A 14,891-nucleotide genomic window follows, 5' to 3' on the forward strand; every position below is an offset into this window, starting at 1 on the left:
AAGGGATATAGTCGGACACAAATGAATATCTGCTTTTCTCATCTAGATTCCACATATTAAATTTTATTAAGTATCACATATGCTAATAATTGAAGGATAAAGAATAATGATTGGCATTAGAGGCATGTTAAAACTAAGAGATAATATAATTTAGTAAACTAAGGATGTGACTAGATTGGGTAAGTTAAGACTATTAATTTCAAGTGCATGTTTCTTCACTATTTAATTTATTGGTATGATATATCTTGTTAGTGTTCATATATTACATAATACATTAAAAAATTTTAAATAAAAGTTGTTTTTAGTGTTAATAGAGTTTGAACTCAAGGCCTCCTAGATAAGCATTCTACCACTTGAGTCATCAGCTTTAAAAAAAATTTTTTTTGGGGGGTCCGGTCGTGGGTCCTGAACTCTCGGCCTGGGCGCTGTCCCTCAGCTCTTCAGCTCAAGGCTAGCACTCTACCACTTGAGCCACAGCTCCACTTCCGGCTTTTTTCTTTTTGCTTATGTTGTACTGAGGAATCGAACCCAGGGCCTCAGGCATGCAAGGCAAGCGCTCTAACACTGAGCCACCTTGCCAGGCCCTTTTTTTAAATTTTTGGATAGGGTCTTGCATTTTTTCCTGGAGCTAGCCTTTATTTATACCTGTGCCTCCTACAATAGCTGAGATTATAGCTTCACATGATACCCAGTTTATTTGTTGAGATATGATCTTACGAATTTCTTTTCCTCCAAACTTGCCTTGAACTATAGTACTTCTGATTTCTACATCCTTACTAGCTGTGATTGCAGATACCTAAGCTAGTGTGCTTAGTCTTAAGTCTTATACTTTTATATTTTTTCTTTTTTTTATTGTAAAGATACTATACAGAGGGTTACAGTTACATGAGTGAGGTAATGAGTACACTTCCTATTGAACATTGTTACCCCCCTCCATTGTTTTCCCCCTACCATCCCTTCCCTCCCTACCTTCCCTGAGGTTCTTTTTTTTTTTTTTTTGATTGTGATTAAGTAATTACATAATTTCCCAAATTTCACAGTATTGTGGAGTAATGATGCTCAGTTAAAGTCACAAGTTCATTCTAACTTTCCTGGAGCAAATTGTCTATCACAGTCTATAACATATAACGGTGTTCACTTGTTATACACCGTACATGTGATCAGCAGCATGGGGGTATTTAGTAGTGGTTCGACCAGATGAGCAGAAGTTCTTTGTTTCTTAAGTCCTATTAATTTTGTTGTATCACCTAACATTTTGGATTTAACATCCACTTATCAGGGAGACCATGTACCATTTGTCTCTTTGCTCTTGGCTTACCTCGCTCAACATGATTCCTTCTAGCTCCATCCATTTCCCTGCAAATGCCATTATTTTGTCATTTCTAATGGCTGCATAATATTCCATTGTGTATAGATACCACAACTTTTGGATCCATTCATCTGTGGTGGGGCATCTGGGTTGTTTCCATATCCTAGCTATTGTGAACAGTGCTGCAATAAACATGGAGGTGCACGTGTCCTTGTATATTGGTTCCTGTCGTTCAGGGTATATGCCTAGAAGTGGTATGACTGGGTCGTAAGGGAGGTCAATCTTTATCTTTCTAAGGACCCTCCAGACTGCTTTCCAAAGTGGTTGTATAAGTGTCCATTCCCACCAGCAGTGTAATAGGGTTCCTGTTTCTCGACATCCCCTCCAGTATTTGTCGTTGGCTGATTTGTGGATGTGGGACATTCTGACTGGGGTAAGGTAGTATCTCAGGGTTGTCTTTATTTGCATTTCCTTCACCACCAGGGATGATGAACATTTCCTCGTGTGTTTCTTTGCCATTTTTATTTCTTCATTTGAGAAATCCCTCTTTAGTTCCCTTGACCATTTGGTAATTGGTTTGTTAGGTTTGGGAGGGATTAGTAGTCTTATACTTTTAAAAAATTATGGTAGGAAAAAAAATTTATGGTAGGGGTTGGGAAGATGGCTCAGTGGTAGAGCGCTTGTCTCCCATGCATGAGGCCCTGGGTTCGATTCCTCAGCACCAAATAAGCAGAAAAAGCCAGAAGTGGCACTGTGACTCAAGTGGTAGAGCGCTAGCCTTGAGTCAAAGAGCTGAGGGACAGCGCTCAGGTCCAGAGTTCAGGTCTATGACCGACAAAAAAAAAATTAAATTAAATTAAAAAATATGGTTAAATACACCTAACAAAATTTATCATCTTAGCTGTTTTTAAATGTATATAGTTCAGTGAGATTAAGTATGGTTTCTATTATGTACCCATTATTAGCATCCGTTACCAGGACTCTTTTTATCTTGAAAAGATGAAATGTCACACCTATCAAACAATAGCTCTCCATTTCTCCTTCCTGCTCTCTAGCAACCAATATACTATTTTCAGTTCTTGAATTTAAGTACTCTGTGTACCTCATATAGTATTTTATGCTTGTGTGACTGGTTATTTCATTCACCATATGTTCTCACAAAACCATTTGTCTCTGTTTTCACTCCTTCTGGGTATCTATCTAGAAGTATAACTGCTGGGTCCAAGTTTTGTAACAGCTTTTCTATTCTACATTTCTCATCTCATTATGGTTTTGATTTGCATTTCCCTAATGATTCATGCTATTGAGCATCTTTTCCTATGTGTGCTGGTCATTTGTGTATCTTCTTTAGAGAAATGTTTGTTGTGCTTTTGGTGTTATGTCTAAGAAAGCATCAATATCATGAAGCTTTCCCCATACATTTTCTTCTAAAAGTTTTATAGTTTTGGTTCTTAGATTCTTTTTGAGGTAGTTTCCTGAGCAAAAAATCATGTATAAGAGGTTTCATAAAATTCTCTGCTTCTAATTAAAAGTACATTTCAGAAACAAAAGGTATTCTATAGATTTGAAACCTATCTTAGACTAAGATTTAATAATTATAAGTTAATCTATATTTAAGTTTTGTCTCAGTTACATAACAGTTAATACTTCTTAAATTCTTGAGTTTTAGTCTTAAGATAGTGTGTGTGTGTGTGTGTGTGTGTGTGTGTGTGTGTGTGTGTGTGTGTGTGTGTGTGTTTCCTGTTACAAGACTTTTCCCAGTTAACTCTTTCTGATTAATACAGAATTTTCATCTGTTACTTTCAGTGTGTTGAGCCCACAAAATCCCTTTTGGCCCAGCAGCTAGCCAAGATCACTGGGGTAGCAGCGCTGTAGCAGGCAAGCCTACTTAGTGTTGCAGTCACAGCTCAGGGCACACAATGCCTGCCAGTATTGTAGCTCTACTGCCAGCGTTGCTGTGGCTTCCTCTGGTTCTTGTCTCAGGAGTTTGATGAATGAAGTCCAGGACAGTGAAGGATGAGTGGGAAGAACTGTCTTCAAATCAGAAGTATCTAGCTCGAAGGTTACTTCCTCATGCTGCTCCACCAGTCATCCATCAGGTGGGTGGCTGTCTCAAGGTCTCTGTTGGTGACTCTGAGACTAGGGGTTCTTATACCTTGGGCTGTGTCCTAACTGATTGAGTTTTAGAAGGTAACACTTTATTGGTTGGCTATCCCAACATTCTGATTGGTTGTTAATTCCTGATCAGGTCTCTACTGTAAACCCTGAAGAGGCTAGGGAGGGGCACAGTCAAGATGCTCTGAAGCAATGTCACTTTTGCATCTGGTTTCTGGATCCTAATTAATTTACTCTTTCATGACCAGTGACAGATCCTCTCATGTTTGAGGGAGCATTAGTTTCTAGGCCCTAAACAGAATCAGTAGTCTGAGGATGAAGAATAGCTACTCAGGAATCTTGGAAAAAGTTGCCACCATTTTAAACCTTTGTCTCTCTGTAGGTATTCTTTGGAACCCATCTTTCTGTAGACAACACGTGTATTGAGAGAATGATACTTGGATTGGCTTTGAAAAGGTCACACCCAAATATTGTACCCTGGGAAATAAAGCTACTTTGGGGGAATGACAGGTGAGTGGAGAGTACAAAAGCAAATATACTGAATATATGTGACTGAGGGGAGAGACTTGGGGCATCTGAGGTGGGGGAGGAAGGGGAGTAACATGGATAATGAAACATTCCAGTGTAGCACTGTCTTAGGAGGAAATGTGTCCTGAAGGGAACACAGCAAGAACTACAAGTGGAAAATGGGGTTAGAAATAGAATCTGAAGTGTTCAGGAGAGTATGAGAGAAAGTATGTATGATTGTCCTGCAGAGTTGCTGACAGTAGAATTCATCCATTGTGAACTGTGGATGTGTTCTCAGAAAAGCGAGACAACAGCAGGTAGACAGGAGCAATTACATATATTCTGAGCAGTTGAATTATATATTTGAATCTACTATTTTAGGGCTGAATGCTTCTGCATGACAAAAGAATAGCAGTTGTAGCAGCATTTGAATGCTGAGCTTTGGTTGTAATGTCATGAATGGGAGGCTTGAAGAATTGGGATAGTGAGGGAGGATTGTTGCCTATGGCTTCCCTGGCTTTGGTGGAGCCAGTGGGAAGTTGCTTTTGAAAGTTGTTTTGAATAAACATGTCTTCTAGAGTGGTTTGGGATGAGGTTTCCTGAGTAAACAGTACAGAAAGATACCCAGAAATGACTTGTGGGGAGTGGTTAAACCGTGCACATGCTATAAACTTTATTCATTTCTTTGCACATATCTTTTCCCAATTTCATAGATTTTTAAAATCTGTATGTATAACTAACATCTACTTTCTTTTGTTAATTTGTTGTATTTATTCAGTGATTTTTGTCTCTTCTTCTATGCCATGACCCTCATCATTTCATTTAATCTTAGCTTGGATCTTTTCCAGCTTTTTAATGTTTCTTCTAATTGACCAGATGGTTTAGAATAAATGGATATAATTTATATTTGCTCATGTTTTTCATTTCATTTTCAACCTCATTTCCAAAGTACTTTTTCCTTTGTCTTGGTCTTTAGTATTATTAGTGGCCACACTTGGCCACCTGTGACAATCAATTCTGGTGTAGACAAGTGGTTTTCCAAGTGTGGTCCTTGGATAAGCACTATCCAGTTCACTTGGGAACTTGTTATAAATGTGGGACTGGAGGAGAAACTCTGAGGGTGGAGCTCAGAAGTTTGTGTTTAAGGAGTCTTCCAGGTGATGGTCATGCATGCTGAAGCAACTCTGTAGGTGAATTCACAGATGTGTGCTGTGTTCAGGTGGCTCATTTTGTCCAGTCTTTGGTCCTCTGTGCAAGGAAAGTAAGCATTCTGAGACTTTTTGTGGACATGGATCATCATTTAAGAAGTCTCAAGAGATAGTGAATTTCTCCTGATGTGGCAAGCATTGTACGATGAGCTCTCTAAGTATTTCTCTTCTCTGTGACCCAGCAGAGATAAATATGCCTCAGTTTTCTTCAAGTCCCAAGTTGATATGATTTAAAATGACTTTTTTAGGGGCTTAGAAATGAAAAGCTTAAGGACAAAACTTCATTTGCAAAGTACACTTTGGATTTTCTTCACTGAAGCCAAATTTTGTTCTTATTTTTTTTCTTTGACATAATATGAATTCTCCTCCCCACCACCCCCCGTTATTTGCTCACATTAGTGTTTCTTTTTCTGAGGCTTATGTTAGACAGATGGAGAGTCAGTCTTAGTTAAAAGGCAGCCAAAGAGCTTTCTAAAGCTTTGTGCGCTTAGAGATTTCATGTGTAATTCATAAAAATAGAAAACTTTAAACTCTGATTCTAGGGAATGCATCTTTCATTGAGGACCAAACTCAAAAATAACAAGTACAAAAAATGGTTAGAGATGGGCTGGGAAGGTGACTCAGTGGTAGAGCGTTTGCCTTGTATGCTTGAGGCCCTGGGTTCCATTCCTCAGCACCACATAAGCAGGAAAAAAAAAGGTGGAAGTGGCACTGTGGCTCAAGTGGTAGAGTGCTAGACTTGAACTGAAGAGCTGAGGGGCAGCGCCCAGGCTCAGAATTCAGGCCCACAACCGGACCCCCCCCTCAAAAAAAACAACAAAAAATGTTAGAGATAAGGCTCAGTGATAGAGTACTCCCACTTAGCAAGTGCAAAACCCCGAGTTCAACTCCATATGAAACAATACACAAATCTTATTAGGATTCTGCCTTCAGATTGTTAAGCAAATCTCTATTACTCTATATTATTAAAGTTATTAATATAAGTTAAAGAACCATAAATGGGAAAATGAAAATATATATTATAGGGCATTTTAATGCCCGAAAGAATATGTAATACCAATCAATTAGCCTCGTCCAGTAAGAAAAGAACTCCTACATACAAAGCTTAGCAAACAAATCTATATTCATTTGTTGAAATGTGCATAATATTTATATAATTTTTATGATGCATAGATGAGGCAGCTTTTAGAATTGATTCACTATCCAATATGATCTTGAGTAAACAAAAAGTTTTTTTAACTATATTTGTTACCCAAAGCCAGAATACTCTATCCGTAATTTAGTGTGAATATAAAGATTTTATCTCTTCCTCCAGATACTTCATGATAAATTTCAGAACCATGACACTTATCAACTTGCCAGTAGTCAATAAGTTCTCCCTTTTTCATCAATATATTGATGACAAGGCTGGCCCCTGTCAAAATTGCAAAATAGCTTTGGTATGTTCAGAAATAGGAAGAGTTCTGGCCCTCTTTCTGTCTTCTTTATGGAAGCAGAATCCTCTTGGCATACTACCACTGGCCAGAACTAGGTCAGCCATTCATCCTTAACCTAGCCTTAGCAAAGACTCATCAAACTTGAATCCAAAAGATGGGGCTAACCCTAACTCATATGAGGCAGAGATAGCTACCTGAGTAAGACCAAATTGCTATAAACAGAAAATGAAGGGCAAATTGGTTACTGAATTGTATCCAGGAGCTATATGTGGACAGAATATCCTTCACGTAATCTTCCTGGAATGTTAGTTCTTTTTGTTCTTTTAACTTAGCTTTCATAGGAGCTTAGTAACAGAGACTCTAGGGTTAGTTTCTGTTTTGTGATCATTTCCAGTTCAGTTATTCCAAATTGCTTAGAAAGATATTCACAATGGTCATCTGAGTGAGTGGCAGGTTGCCTTGCCCTTCTGAAAAATTGTGACAAAGCTCTCAATCACAGCTGAATAGATGACTGCCTCATCTTGGCATGGATGAGGGTCAGTGCTGAACTATAGAGGCTAGTGACTGCGGTGGTCCAGGAAGTTTAAATCGCATTGCTTTTTGGTAGTAGTAGTTTCTTTCTTTTGAGGACTCCTTTCCTATTTCATGTGACCCTAGCCCAGCTGCATTGATCTTCATGTTCTAGGTTTGCAGAGATATATTTAAGGGAGGGCATGGGATTCAACCTGGCAAATGACAACACTCCCTGTATCTTTGTGACAGAGCCAGGAAGGCATTTATGGTTTTAGGATGGAAATGCAGGGCATATCATAGCCTGAGGGAGCTTATTTCCTGGGTCATACAGTGGATATTCATGAGGTAGAAGAGAGGGAAGCCTGTTGGCAGGCAGACATGGGACAAATAGAGGCTAGGATGGATGATAGGTGATGGGTCAGGAAATGAGTTCCTCATACCAAAGTCCTGATGCCAACTTTCTTAACATTCTGTGAGCTACCCTAAAGCCTCCCCAGCTAGATGAACGGATATTTTCTATTTTGCTAAAGCAAGTTTGAGTTGCATTCTTGCTGCCTGCAACTTCCAGTATCCTGCCGAGAAAGTATGTAAGGCTAGAGTCATTATTTCCCTTAGAATATTGACTTTATACTTGACATGATCACTAAACCATTGAGGCCTTACTCAGTGTTCCATGCTAAAGGGAACACTCATCTAACCAAGGATGTTCCTAGGGGAGCTTGTATTACTAATTGCCTATCACAGCCATGGGGGGGGGGGGGGGGGAACAATCTCAACCAGGAAGTGATCACTGGCCAAGTGATCACTGGCCTTATAGCTTGTTCCTGATAAATGCTTCAGGACAAATGAGTTGCAAAGATGTTTCCTAAGAGATGTTATTCTACTTAAATGTGGGATGATAAACACTTTAAAAAGTACTTGAGGAAAATCACTAGAGTAATTGGAATAGTTTTAGAATAGTTATACTGTTGGGGAGAGACTTCATAATAGTACTTGCCTCTTTCGGTTACTCAGAATTCATAAAAATATAGCCATATGACCAGTGTGACAAGCACTACCTTTAGCTTCTCTGTAGTTGGGAATTCATGCGCCCAAAGAGTATCCCTGTCATTCTGCACTCAAGGCAAATCCAATTCTAATTATTCAGGGTGGAAGATAGGGATTGAGCTCTCTAGGACCCTGAGGACAAACAGTTTGAGGTTAGGATTTGTTCAAGGGTATTCTGTGTTATGGAGAAAGTATAGAATTATCACAATAAAACAGCTAGGCCTTTGGAACTTAATATGCCCAGACATACTTGCCCTCAACTAAATGGAACCTGTAGAAAGAAAAAGAATTAGCGTTTTTCTATCTGTAAGATTTCAGTTGAGTTAAAACTTTCACTTATTTTCTCAAAGACAAACAAGGGACAGATGCAGAGAAACTGAATTGGCTCAGCCTCGTATCAGGACACGAATATGAAGTTAATGCAGTAAAACAAATGTGTTCAGAGTAACAGTCATGAAATTCTTTAACTGTACTGAAAATGTGAGCCAATATCAACCATGTAATGACTGCATCAAGACAGGGAAATGACCCGACTCCACACTTGCTGGTGCACACACGCTGGGCTATTTTTAGTTGTGCTAGCATGCTGTAGACTGAAAACAAAATTGTGTGTTGTTCAGGGCATTAATAATAAATTTAGTGGCCACAGAGAAAACTCTCTTTTCCTACTCAGTGGCCAGCACTGAATAATTTGGAGTTTCTAAAAATGTAAAAGTGTTTGATAATCTTCTGAGCCGTAGACCATCTGCAAACCAATTCTGTTTGCTTAAAGCTAGACTTGAAGAGATTCAGTAGTCAGACTTGAAAAGGCTCTTTTGATAAAGTAGGACAGATTATGCTACTCAAGAGAATGATAGTCTGCCAAGACTTGGTCAGCGACTTTTATTTAAAGTTGTTTCACCACATGGTTTTCTGAGAATGCTAAGGATCAGGTCAGAGTCTAGCACATATGCATTAATAAATCATGTTCTTGGACTAGAGCAGGTGTTAGCCTGTATTTTGGGGGTAGAGTTCAAATGGGGTGGGAATGGAAGAAGAGAATTGACCTGGGTGGTAATTTGGTAAGAAGGGCTATTTGGTTTTTTTCATTTAAAAAAAAAGGATAGTTAATAAAATATTATGACTGCAAAGCTCTGCTGAGTTTTCTATGGCCTTTGTCTGGGAACTTTTGCCAATAAATTTTTTTTAAACAAGGACATGCATACCTTTAAAATGCTGAATTTCAGGATCCCCAGAGAGAGAGAGAGAGAGAGAGAGAGAGAGAGAGAGATTATATTATTTTAGAAGTGATTTAGAACTGTAGTAATATTGGTCTGGGATGTAGCTTAATGGCAGAGCGCTTGCCTAGTAAGTACAATGTCCTGGGTTTAATCTCTAGTATCCAAAAAGAAAAGACTCCCCCCCAACAAAAACAACCCAAACAGTTAAAAAGAAACCAAAACAGAGCTGTATTCATTATTTATAAACCAATCTATATCCTGTGACAAAGGGCACATCTTCCATCTTTATAAATGAGAAACCAAATATGACATCCCATTAGTATTTAAGGCAAAAAAAGAGACTTCTACGATGTTAGGTGGGAAGTACGTGGGTCCAGTTTCCTACCCAGAGTAGCAGGGCTTCAGTCAGTGGTATGTACAACCAGGTGCATCTAATTATTTATGTGAGATAAGCAGTGAGTGGGAAACTAGAAATTAAGACAAAGTTTAAAAAGTTATAACATCTTATGTGTTTTATAACCCCAGATTATTACTTCATTTCATCTAATAGGAAGTTTATTAATAAGTCAATGTATTAGAATTTGAAGACCTTAAACTGTTAGTATGTGTCACTGGGCTTGGCTTTGATTTCCTATGTGTTGTTGGAAAATAGTATTAAGTGGGCAAGAGGTATTTGTGATCTTTTATTATGTATTTTTTGCAGTTGGGGATTGAGCCCTGCACATGCCAGGCAGCAGATGCTCTACCACTCAGCTGCAAACTCAGCTCTATCATTTATTTTGAAATCTATGATAACCTATAGTAAAGTCCCACTGCTCCCTTCCTATGAGTTGAAAAACATTTTGTGAACCACAGTTTTGCCTCAGGGAGAGGTGGAGACCTTCACGGGGATGGAGGGCATCAGGAACTGAAAGAGCAGTGTAGGCTAGAGCTTATCAGAGAGTGGTGGTATGTATTATTTAAACAGAATCAGCTGCCTATCCTGGAACCTGGAGTATTAGGAACTTAAGAGATTTTTTTTTTTGTGTGTGTGGTTTTTTTTTGTTCAGTTTGAGGTGAAGTATTCAGAAGACAGAATATAGAAATACAAACCTAGGAGGTTTTTTTGATGAGGACCGGCATAGATAGAATAGGAAAGCTGGGCAATCAAGTGGGCTTCTCCAAGGCAGATGTACAAAATGGCTGGGAAATGGCAGAGATGGAACCAGGGAAATAAAGCTGGGTCTGTTTAACAGTATTATATGACTTTACATGGCTCAGTGTACTCAATAACTCTGTTTTTAGACTATCTCATAGGGGTACAACATTTACAAGTGAAAAATAGCCTCTTGAGGACTTACTATCTAGGAAAGACAAAGCAGGCACAGGAATTTAGGAAAGATTATCTTCACAGTTCATTGATGATCAGTGTATCAAGTTCTGAGCAATGACTAGTATTGACTCTGCTGCTTTTGGGGCAGGATCTGGCCCATCTAGAGACTCCTCATCAGGGCACAAGAATGAAAGGTAAGCAATGGCTCTGGGCTGGAGCTGCTCATGAAGAGATGAGGAGTAAGAAAGAGCAAGCTGCCTTCTACACACTGTCTAAGTGAACAACAGTACACCATCCATCTACAGCTTTTGATTGAACCAAAACTTCAGCATTGTATTTGTATACAAAGGCTCTTGGACTCAAGATTTGACTTTTTCTTTTTAAGCTTTATTTAGTATAAAAGGAGTTGCCATTCAACAATGTAGTTTATGGATATAATGCATCTTGATTAGTGTTACCCAAGGTTTGACTTTTTTTTAACTAGTAAAGCTTGGAATCATTGGGCTATCTCAAAGTTAGTAATTTGCATTGCAATCCACTGAATGTGGAACCAGGTAAGGTTGATCTCTTAGAATTGGCATGACAGAGGCCACAGAGCAAATAAGCAAAGAGTGGGTACATCCATTTCCCCATTGGGTAGCCCATGACCAGCTTAACCAGCCATCCCTAAAACCTAGTCATCACTTTGACACACTATTCTTAGTAAAGCTTTCACTCCGAGGCAAATCTACGAAGCTTTTCAAGCTTTATTGGGGGGTCTAGATAAACAAATTCTTTCATGAAAGTATTCAGCATTTTTTTTGGCAGGGGTGGGGAGAATACAAAGAACTCTTAGTAGAGAGCTAACCATGTACAGATGAATACTTTATAAATATTACTCGAAGAGAGTAAATGAGCTGGGAAATAAATGGCATCACTAGAAGCATTTATTAAGGTCTTTACCTTCATGGGGCACTTAGCCATGGTACAAAAGACATCAGCAGATGTGACTTCTGCCCTTGGAGACTGAAGGCACCATTTGTGAGTGCATTCTTGTGTGAAGTGTGAAATTTACCTCGGTTGTCATTCTCAACAGACAAAAAGTCAGTAGTGGTTGGGGCAAGAAAAAAGGTGGCCAACAGAAGTCTGGCACATGGTTAGAAGGTACCCAGTGCCTCCATTCTCACTCCATGTTTATTTTTTCCCCTCAGAGCTGTTAGAAAAGCACCTAAATACTGTACTTTTATTTTTACAGGTACCCACTTTATGTATCTCTGCTTGGAATGTTATGCTCTGGGTTGGAAACATCAGTCAGGTCTGGGATAATTTACCTTTCTTTAGGGTACAGGAAGGAGCCTTTTAGAAGGCCCAATGCTTCCATTACAACAGAAAACTATTATTAAAGCCTGACTTGGCCTAGGCAAGGCCCAGAACTAGAAGACAAGTCTGCACCAACAGTTCCAACCCAAGAGTTCTTTGTAGTCAGGTCCTGCACTGTAGGATGTGTCTCTTTTAAAGCACACAGACCATATTTACCCAGTTCATTGAAATGCATTCCGTAAACTCAGACATGTGTCTGTCCATGTGAAATGCAAGCTGATTATGAATGAGTTGCAATGGGTTTAGTTCAGCAAAATCAAAACAGCACCGAGGGCAGGTTTGGGTACTCTGAGGGTCCATGTCTACCTAACCAGCAGTGAGCCCACAGCATATCCTGTCCATCAGACCATGTCTGGTATCTAGGTTTTGCTTTCAGTTACAGATGAGGTATAGGTATAGGTATAGGTATGAGATGAGGTATAGGTGGCAGTCTGTCAAATATACATCTGTAATCCAAACATCTGTGGCATATTAAATCAAATAATTGTTTAGCAGTAGCAGCAAGCCCTGCCTTTGGATATGGATATGATTGTCAAAAAGGAAATATTTTCCTGATTAGCTGCCAGGTCTGACTGTGCCATCTTCAATGAAACCAACACTACATGCATATTTTATTTCAGACCAACTGTGACTGGGCATTTTTATTTTTTTTAACAGCTTTTGTTGCATATCTTATTTGCTAAATCCTACCATAAGGGCTGTAAGCAGTGACACCACTGCATGTATTTATTTAAAAAGAAAACATACATTTTTGTTTTTTTTTTGTGTTTGTATCAGTTTTGGGGCTTAAATTGAAGACTTGGATGCTGACCCTGTGGTTTTGGGCTTAAGGCTCCACTTCCGGCTTGTTTTTTTTGGGGGGTGGGGGTGTTTAATTGGAAATTGACAGTCTCACAGACTTTGCTGCCTAAATTGGCTTTGAACCAGCAATCCTCAGATTTCAGCCTCCTAAGTAGCTAGGATTACAGGAATGAGACCCCCATGCCCAGCAAAACATAACACTTTTATAGTTTCTGTTATATAAATCTTTTCATATCAGTAAATATTTCTTTCATGCCATGTTTTTCAACACTATATCATGAAAATCTTATCACTATAGATGTCAGACATCAAGTTGAACACATTTTCCAGCCGACCTCGTCTTGTAATCTCAGTTCTAACATTGCTCTATACTTGACTTGTCACATTTCTCTCTATTGGTCCACCATTCTCTTTATCGGTTAATCCAACTTAATTTTTGATATGTTTCAAAGTAAATTGAAGATATCATGAAATATCCTCCAGGCACTTAAGCATACCTATCATTAACTAAAATTCAAAACTTGTAGTGGCTTTTTAAAAAAATCTAGAATGTGTACTCAATGAAATACATATATCTTTGAAATATGTAAGAGCTGAGTTTTAACCATGACGTATACTTACGTATATAACCCAAAGTCCATCAAGATGATGTACATAATACATCACCATAGAAAGTCCCTTATTGACTTCTCACAGATGGTCCCTACCTCCCCTCTAGCAGAGCCAACCTCTCTTCTATTTTGCCATCATAGTTTAAGTTTGCTTGATGTTTGATTTCATATGAAAAGAATCATATAGAATAAAGTTGGTAGTGGTGTCTCATGCTTGTAATCCTAGCTACTCAGGAAGCTGAGATCTGAGGATCATGGTTCAAAGCTAGCCCAGACAGGAAAGTCTGTGGGATTCTTTATCTCCAACAAACTACTAAAAAAGCCAGAAATGGAGCTGTGATTCCAATGCTAAAGTGTCAACCTTTACTGGTTAAAAAAAATCATACACACACTAACTCTGGGCCTGGGCGCTGTCCCTCAGCTCTTCACCTCAAGGCTAGTGCTCTACCACTTGAGCCACAGCACCACTTCCGGCTTTCTCTGTTTATTTGATGCTGATGAATCAAACCCAGGGCCTCATACATGCAAGGCAAGGACTCTACCACTTAGCCACCTTCCCAGCCCTATACACAGACTTTTTTATGTAGAGTTTCTGTGATCCAGCATGTTTTTTGGACTAAACCCAGTTGTCCTATGTTGACACAGTTTGTTCTTTTTTATTGCTAAAATCATTGTATAGATATACCACAGTTTCCCTATTTATGGACATATGGATATTTTCAGTTTTCCATATTATGAATAATCCTGCTGTAACATTTTTGTAGGTATATACACATAGGTGTGTATGTAGATACATGTTTATACACATATATATTTCCTTTTCTTTGTGTGTCAGTGGTGGGGCTTGAACTCTGGACCTGGGCGCTGTCCCTCAGCTCTTCGGCTCAAAGCGAGTGCTCTACCACTTGCGCTACAATACCACTTCTGATATTCTAGTGGTTTATTGGAAATAAGAGTCTCACGGACTTTCCTGCCGGGCTGGCTTAGAACTGTGATCCTCAGATCTCAGCCTCCTGAGTAGCTAGGATTACAGATGTGAGCCACCAGGCCTGGCTACACATATATTTTCTGTTTCTTTTGTGTAAATACATAGGAGTAGAATGGCTTGGTCATGTGGTGGATGTGTGTTTACCTTTGTAAGAAACTGCCAGGTATATTTCCAAAGTGGTTGTTTGGTTATATTCTTACATTAATAATATATGAGAATTCCTGTTGCTCCATATCCTTGGGTTGTCTGTCTTTTTAATTTTGGTCATTCTTGTTGATATATAGTAGCATTAGGAGCTGTTTTGAATGTCATCCTTCACAAAGGATGACATTTTTAATATTGGATAAAGTTGTTGATTTTTTTTGTTGTTATTGTTGTTGTTGCTCTACTTTGGTTTGAACTCAAGATCTTATGCTTGATAGGAAGGTATCTCTACCCCCAAGCCACACTCACAGCCCATTTTGC

The 14,891-nt window shown here is 38.9% G+C and overlaps 1 long non-coding RNA gene across 1 annotated transcript in view; it reads left to right on the top strand.

The window, feature by feature from the left end:
• The first annotated feature begins 3,333 nt into the window (after positions 1 to 3,333).
• The window catches only part of LOC122120771, a 42,629-nt gene continuing 31,071 nt past the window's right edge, over positions 3,334 to 14,891 (top strand). The window contains exons 1-2 of the long non-coding RNA XR_006149791.1: positions 3,334 to 3,408; positions 3,807 to 3,934. This is a non-coding gene — a long non-coding RNA (uncharacterized LOC122120771). The remainder of the gene's footprint in view (positions 3,409 to 3,806; positions 3,935 to 14,891) is intronic.

This window comes from Dipodomys spectabilis, unplaced genomic scaffold (genome assembly GCF_019054845.1).
Source record: "Dipodomys spectabilis isolate Male_0828 unplaced genomic scaffold, ASM1905484v1 ptg000178l, whole genome shotgun sequence".
Taxonomy (NCBI): Eukaryota; Metazoa; Chordata; class Mammalia; order Rodentia; family Heteromyidae; genus Dipodomys; species Dipodomys spectabilis.